Source organism: Notolepis coatsorum, assembly GCF_963971535.1.
Source record: "Notolepis coatsorum genome assembly, chromosome: 5".
In the NCBI taxonomy this organism is placed as follows: domain Eukaryota; kingdom Metazoa; phylum Chordata; class Actinopteri; order Aulopiformes; family Paralepididae; genus Notolepis; species Notolepis coatsorum.
In genome coordinates, this window is record NC_140169.1 from 113,371,495 (window position 1) to 113,379,106 (window position 7,612).

Here is a 7,612-nt window from a genome sequence, read left to right on the forward strand (position 1 = left end):
AAATAATAATGTCCAGAAAGCAATAATACATAGAGCATTAGTTCAGAAAATAGCCTATTGTTTAATCGTCCTGAGCCTATTGTCTAATAGTCCTGAGCCTATTGTCTGCCTTTTTATGTTATACATTCACATTAATGTTAGTAAAGTGACACTTCACCAACAAACAATGCTGATTTATTTTGCACATAATCTTACACACATCCAAAAACAGTTTTGCATACATTAATTTCGTTTGACAGTTATTGTTATCAGGGGTGCGTTGGTCATGGGACGGGGTTGCACGCGCAACCGGCTCTGTGAGCAGAAGCACGCGCACACACATACAGATGTGCACGTGCGTGCACACAGGAATGCGCTGCACTCGACTGATGCGCCAACTCGCCAAGTACCCACCTGGCTACTTTGCATAACAATAGATCAGGCCGTCAGGTGTGTTCAAATACGTCCTCAGATACATTCACACAAAACTTGTGAATGAAATGTTTTACATAGAGGAAATTAGGCATTGTCTTTAGTCTGTGCGCACACGAGGGAACATTTATGCGCATGCGCGGGAGCGAGTGCACGCGCCCGGGAGCGTGCATGCACGTGGCGTCATTAAAACACAGTGCAACCAGGTATGAAACCACCAACGCACCACTGATTGTTATTGACAGTTATATACAGGGCACCGGTCAAGAGAGTGAACAGTTTTAAGTACCTCGGAGTCCACATATCCGAGGACTTGACATGGACCACACACATTGACAGTGTAATAAAGAAGGCACGACAGCGCCTCTACTTCCTTAGGCGCCTAAGGAAGTTCAAAGTGAGTCAGAAGATCCTTAAGAAAGAACTTCTACTCATGCACAATAGAGAGCATCCTGACTGATAACATCACCTCCTGGTTTGGGAATGGCACCGCACAAGACCGCAGCAGACTACAGAGAGTGGCTCGATCAGCCGAACGCACAATTGGAGGTGGGCTTCCCACTCTCCAGGACATTTATAACAAGTGTTGCAGGGCCAAGGCTAATATAATAACCAAAGACTCTAGTCACCCAAACAACTGCCTCTTTGAACTGCTGCGGTCAGGCAAGCGCTACCTACCGGAGTCTCATGGCCAGTACAGAGAGACTCAGAAGGAGCTTCTATCCCCAGGCCGTCAGGATGCTCAATGACTCTAAGTAACATCAACCCATCCATCTACACTCATTGCACACACATCCACATGCACACACTCACTTTAGACAAACACTCACCTTAACCCTTTCACTACCACACTACAGAAGGTTAACCTTTCACTACCACACTACAGACGGTTATAACCTGTCTGTAGTGTGGTTGTGAAAGGGTTAACCCTTTGTCATGTGGCAGTGAAAGTGTTACCTTCTGTATTGTCGCAGTGAAATGGTTAACCCTTTGGTAGTGTGGTAGTGAAAGGGTTAATAACACTCACTTTAGACACTAACAATACATTATATTTATCTATTTATTAAAAAGATTTGCACTACATTCATACCTCATTTGAATTTTCACCTTGCCTTAAAACGTTTTTGTACCTCATTGTCTGCTTTTGTACCTCATTGTCTGCATTTTTACTTCATTGTACTTAGATTGTACTTAGTTTGTATATTGTATTCTATATTGTATAGTGTTATTCCTCTTTTACTTAATTTTTTACTGTATGAAGCACATGCTCAGGGGCTCATACAGAACCAAGCATTTCACTGTAAAGTACATGTACCTTATATGTGACAAATAAAAACAAACTTGAACTTGAGAGTACATTTGTTGATTTGTGATGTCATCGGGGACATTGAACCCTTGTGTTGTGTTAATTACAGCTCAATTAAATGATAAAAAGATAGCAATACCTTGTCTTATGGGACTGCTACCTTATCATTTCATTGTGCTGCAATTAACACACCACAAGGATTCAATGTACTCGATGACATCACTGGTGGCAATATTCAAACTCATTTACTATCAATAACTGTCCAACCAAATTCATGTATGCAAAACTGTTTAGAGTTTTTGGATGTGTGTGTGAGATTATGTGCAAAATAAATCAGCTTTGTTTTTTTGGTGAAGTGCCACTTTAATGACAGATAATACTCGGATTGACAGATTGCAACGGCAATCTGTCAATCTGACATACTGTAAGTCCGACTGCAAAACATCAACTCCAACTCCAACTCCAACCACCCTCAAACGGATTACTGCATTCCTCACTCACAGAAGCCGTGGATGAACAGAGACGTCAACTGCAAAAGCCATGTGACAGCGCTTTTAGATCTGGTGATGCGCAGGCCTACTGTACAACCAAGTCTAACTAGGGGAATCAAGCGGGCCAAGCATAGCCACAAGCTAAGGATTGAAGAGAACTTCAGCAACTCCGATCCCCGACACATGTTGCAGGGCATCCAGGACATTAGCAATTACAAACCCATCAACAACTCTCCCTCAATCACTGACCCCTCCTTCCCTGATGAGCTCAATTACTTTTAAGCCCGCTTTGACAGGGACAACCAGGAAAAGCCTACCAAGGCTGACCTCCCTGCTGACCTCCAACCCCTCACTCTCTCCCCCACAACATGTGTGTCACACTGAGCAGGACTAATGGAACTGTGCTGAGCAGCTGATTGAGGTCTTAACTGACATTTCACTTGCCCAGGCAGTTGTTTCTGCATGCTTCAAGACCGACTCCATTGTACCAGTGCCAACACACTCCTCTGCAATGAGCCTTAATGACTTGCCCCTGTTGCACTCACCCCCATTATCATGAAGTGCTTCAAGGGGCTGGTCCTGGCTCATCTCAAATCTGGCCTTTCACCCTCATTGGATAAACACCAATTTGCACCAAACAGTGTTGAAACTTGGGGGCTGCAGTGTTGAGTGCATAGTAGTAGAGACATATTAGTATAGTAGGTAATAATATAGACAAGGAAGATTAACCATTAGACCAACACCATTATCAAGTTTGCAGATTACACAACGGTGGTGGGCCTAATAAAAAACAGTGATGAGTCGGCCTACAGTTGTACAGTGTCCCCCACCCACCCCTCCTACCCAACCTCCCCCCCACCCACCCAACCACCTCCAATGTACAGTCCCCCCCCCCCCCCCCCCCACCTACCCAACCTCCTCCAATGTACAGTTTCTATGTCAAATGTATATACTCTCTTTTTTGGACTCTTTTCGTATCACAAACAGTACTGTATTTGCAAATCTGGTATGTCATAAATGTATAGATGTAGCAGTACTGTCTATCTGTATGTCATGTATGTCATATATGTTATGATGAATTGAAAATGGGGGACCCTGATGTAAACAAGACGAAAGTCTTTCTCTGGTCTGCATCCCCTTAACAATTGTATGTATTGAGCTGTACTGTACTGTACCCATTCTGCAATCTGTTAATAAAGTTTTCAATCAATCAATCAAACAGGGAGGAGGTCCACCACCTGATGGCATGGTGCACTGACAACAACCTTGCCCTTTAATACCAAGAAAACCAAAGAGCTCATCGTGGACTTCATGAAGAGCTGGCACGTACACCCCCATCTCCATGCATATCAATGGGATGTCAATGTGTTTGCTACCCATCCCAACACTTTCTTCCACCAGACCAGCTTCAAGCCACTATCGCCAACCCTGCAAACCTCTCCTACCTCCCCACAGGCACAAATATACCTATCAATGTACGTGGAAGCTTATGGAATTGTCAGTGTTACATCCCAATGTATATATTCCCCAGTGTGTGTCTCCATGTGTGTGTGTTCTCCATTTTGTTTCCTCCCTCCAGCCATTGTTCCCTTTACCATTGGTCCCTGCCAGGCCAATCCTTCCATTATTGCAAAACAGCACCGATTGGTGGATGGCTTTCCAGACTCCAACACTCAATCCACACCACCCAATCATGGATCACCCCACACCTGTTAAAACATGGCTTCTCACTTCAGTCTCTCTCTCTCTCTGGCATGAGGCTAGGCATGTTGTGATTTTGGTAAACCTGTAAACTTTGACAGTATTGCATCTCGTTTATTGGCCTTTGGTGCTTGGTAGTAATTTCCTTGTGTGTGTATGGCCACAGAGAGAGCATTGTTAGTTATAGTTTGTTTTTGTATATATTCTGCTTTTGTTTCTGTATAATTAATGTGTTTTTCTCTCTTTCTCAGGAAGCACAGATGGGGTGAGCTGCCATTTCCTTTGGACATTGTTTTCTCCTGTTTTGGTTAGGTAAGAGTAGTTTAGGTAATGTAATCTCTTTTACCATAGATTAGATTGTGTTTATTTGGAGTATAGTGGTGTTTGTTTGTTGTTTTGGCCTGGGCTCACCCCTGAGTTACATGTGCTTCCTTTGCCTCTATTCAATAAATATCATTGTTGTTTACAAACCTGGTCCATCTTTTCTGTCAACCAACTGTTATGTTACAGCCCTTTACCCTTAGACTCACAGGGGTCGTAACATAAATGGGGGCTCTGCCTGGATCTTGTAACCCGTGTTCAATTGTTGGTTGATGGATTTGGTGAACTGTGTTTGTTTACACTTGTATAGTAATTAATTGATTTGTGTGTAAAAATGGCATTTGTGTAAAAAAAAATAATGGCAGTTAGTACTTTTGATCTGGGGAAATTCTTGAGCAATCCTACTTGGGAAGCGCTGGATAGCTTCCCAAGGCAGACTTAGTGGAGATTGCCACACATTTTCAACTCTCGGTTCAACAAAAGCATCTTAAGCAGGATATCAGGTGTCTTGTGGTAGATAAGCTGTTGGAGCAGGGGACGCTTGTTTTACCTGCGGTCTCTGATGAACATGCAAGTCCTCCTGGTGAACCTACGGAAGCACCGCCTTCTGGGGAGCAAGCCCATGGTGCTGAAAAGGCAGGTGTGAACGTCACATTGCCACATTTTCACTTGACCTCTCCTGTGTCAACTGGGTCTCGAGAAGGGGCCCAGGTCAAGGTTAGAATAGCACGTCTCCAGATGGAGGCTCAGGAGAAGGCACAAGCACGTGAGGCGGAGTATCGGCTTCGTAAAATGGAGCTTGAGGCGGAAAATGAAAGGGCTGTTAACATTCGTAGGTTGGAGCTTGAGCATGAAGTGGAAAAAGAGCTCAGACTGCGGAGGTTGGAGCTGGAAGTCCTAAGGAGTGAATCCAACTATGCTACACCGACTCCTCCACAAGGCCCGGGTATGTCCTCCTCCACAGCTTATTCATCACACACTTTTGATATAAGTAAACACATTGCTTTGGTGCCTCCGTTCCGAGAGACAGAAGTTGATACTTATTTTAGTGTGTTTGAGCGTATTGCTGCTTCATTGCGCTGGCCAAGAGAGGTCTGGCCTTTGTTGCTTCAATGCAAATTGACTGGTAAAGCCCAAGAGGTTTGTTCAACACTTTCCCTAGAAGATAGTCTATTGTATGATACTGTGAAGGCTGCCATCCTTCGTGCATATGAGCTTGTGCCCGAAGCTTATAGGCAGAGGTTTCGCAGTCACAAGAGAGCTGTCAACCAGACCTTTGTAGAGTTTGCTAGAGAGAAGGGAACTCTCTTTAATAAATGGTGTGCAGCAAGCAAGGCCTCAGATCTTAACTCTCTCAGAGAACTCATTCTATTAGAAGAGTTTAAGAATCGTTTGCCAGAGCGTATTGTAATTTACCTGAGTGAGCAGAAAGTGTCCACTCTGCAGCAAGCTGCTGTATTAGCTGATGAGTTTGCGCTAACCCATAAAACTGTGTTTGTAGATAGGCGTGACTCGTTTCTCCCCCATGATTTCTCTCAGAGACCTTCTGTCCCCAACCATTCAGAATTCACACACCCCCGACCAAGAATGTCACCTCCACGCTCAAAAGAGGAGCGGACATGTTACTACTGTCATAAATCTGGTCATGTTATTTCTGACTGTTTAACATTGAAACGTAAGCAGCAACCGTCCTCTCAGAACTTTAGGCAACCCAAAGGGGTTGGTCTGATTAAAATGGCACCTGATTCCGATCAACAGATGCACAATGATCAGGATGTTCTCGATCCTTGTTTCAGGCCATTTACTTCCAAGGGTTTAGTTTCCTTGACAGGGGATCCAAAAGATCAGTGTACAGTTCAGATCTTACGAGATACTGGAGCCTCACAATCCTTTATCCTCTCTGATGTACTACCTCTGTCTGAGAAATCTTCCTGTGGTTCTAGTGTCCTAGTTCAAGGTATTGAGATGGGTTTCGTGCCAGCCCCGTTACACTGTATTCATGTACAATCTGATTTGGTCACTGGTTTCTTTAAAATAGGGGTGAGACCTTCCTTGCCAGTTAAAGGCATTTCCTTTATCATGGGAAATGATTTAGCTGGAGGACAGGTGAACGCTGTGCTGGAAGTGTTGGATCACCCAGACACAGATTCTCTGCCTGATGACTTGTCACAGAACTTCCCTGAAGTTTTTTCTGCAAGTGTTGTCACTCGGGCTCAATTGAAAAAGAGAGGTGATGAAATTAATTTGTCTGACTCTGTTTTTGCTTCAGCCTTTGTCAGGGAGGAGTTGCTGGCTCCAACTTCTGATACCGCTGACAAACCACAGACTCATAGTAAGGTACCCCCACAGACAACTGTAACTAGTTCCGACGCATTGAAGTTACCCGTTACTCGTGAAATGCTAATTACTGCCCAGAAGGCTGACCCTTCTCTTGCAAAATGTTTCTCTTCTCTTGAAACAGAACAGAGGAGAGAGTTGCATTCTTATTTTGTGGATGAAGGAGTTTTGATGCGTACATGGAGGTCCCATGGTACTAGACTGGCAGAGCATGCACAATCAGAGATAGGGCTACCAGATCAGGTACCAGACTGGAGCACTGTTTATCAGATTGTTGTCCCTGCAGTTTATCGTCAGCATGTACTGTTCTTGGCCCATGACCACCCTTGGTCTGGACACTTGGGAGTCACTAAAACATACAACAGAATACTTCAACATTTCTTTTGGCCCGGTTTGAAGTCCGATGTAGCACAGTACTGTCGTACCTGTAGTACTTGTCAGATCACCGGAAAGCCAAACCAGGTAATTCCACCTGCTCCACTCTGTCCTATACCAGCGGTCGGTGAACCATTTGAACATGTCATAGTTGACTGTGTTGGTCCGTTGCCAAGGACCAAAGCCGGCAATCAGTTTTTGTTGACAATAATGTGTACCGCCACCCGTTTCCCTGAGGCTATCCCTCTTCGCAGAATTACAGCGCCTGTAATAATTAAGGCTTTGACGAAGTTCTTCTCCACGTTTGGACTGCCTAAGGTAGTACAAACGGACCAAGGCACCAACTTCCTGTCTAGGTTATTTGAGCAAGTGTTACAGTCCCTGGGTATCCGACATATAGTGTCCAGTGCCTACCACCCTGAAACTCAGGGGGCTCTAGAACGTTGGCATCAGACCTTAAAGTCCATGCTGCGTAAATATTGCTTAGACACAGAGAAAGATTGGGATGAGGGTGTCCCCCTTGTTCTATTTGCTGCGCGAGAGACCATACAGGAGTCTCTTGGTTTCAGTCCTGCTGAGCTCGTTTTTGGGCACACTGTTAGAGGGCCTCTGAAAGTTCTTAAAGAGCGGTTCATGTCAAAGGGTGCCAGCACACCCACTAATGTTCTAG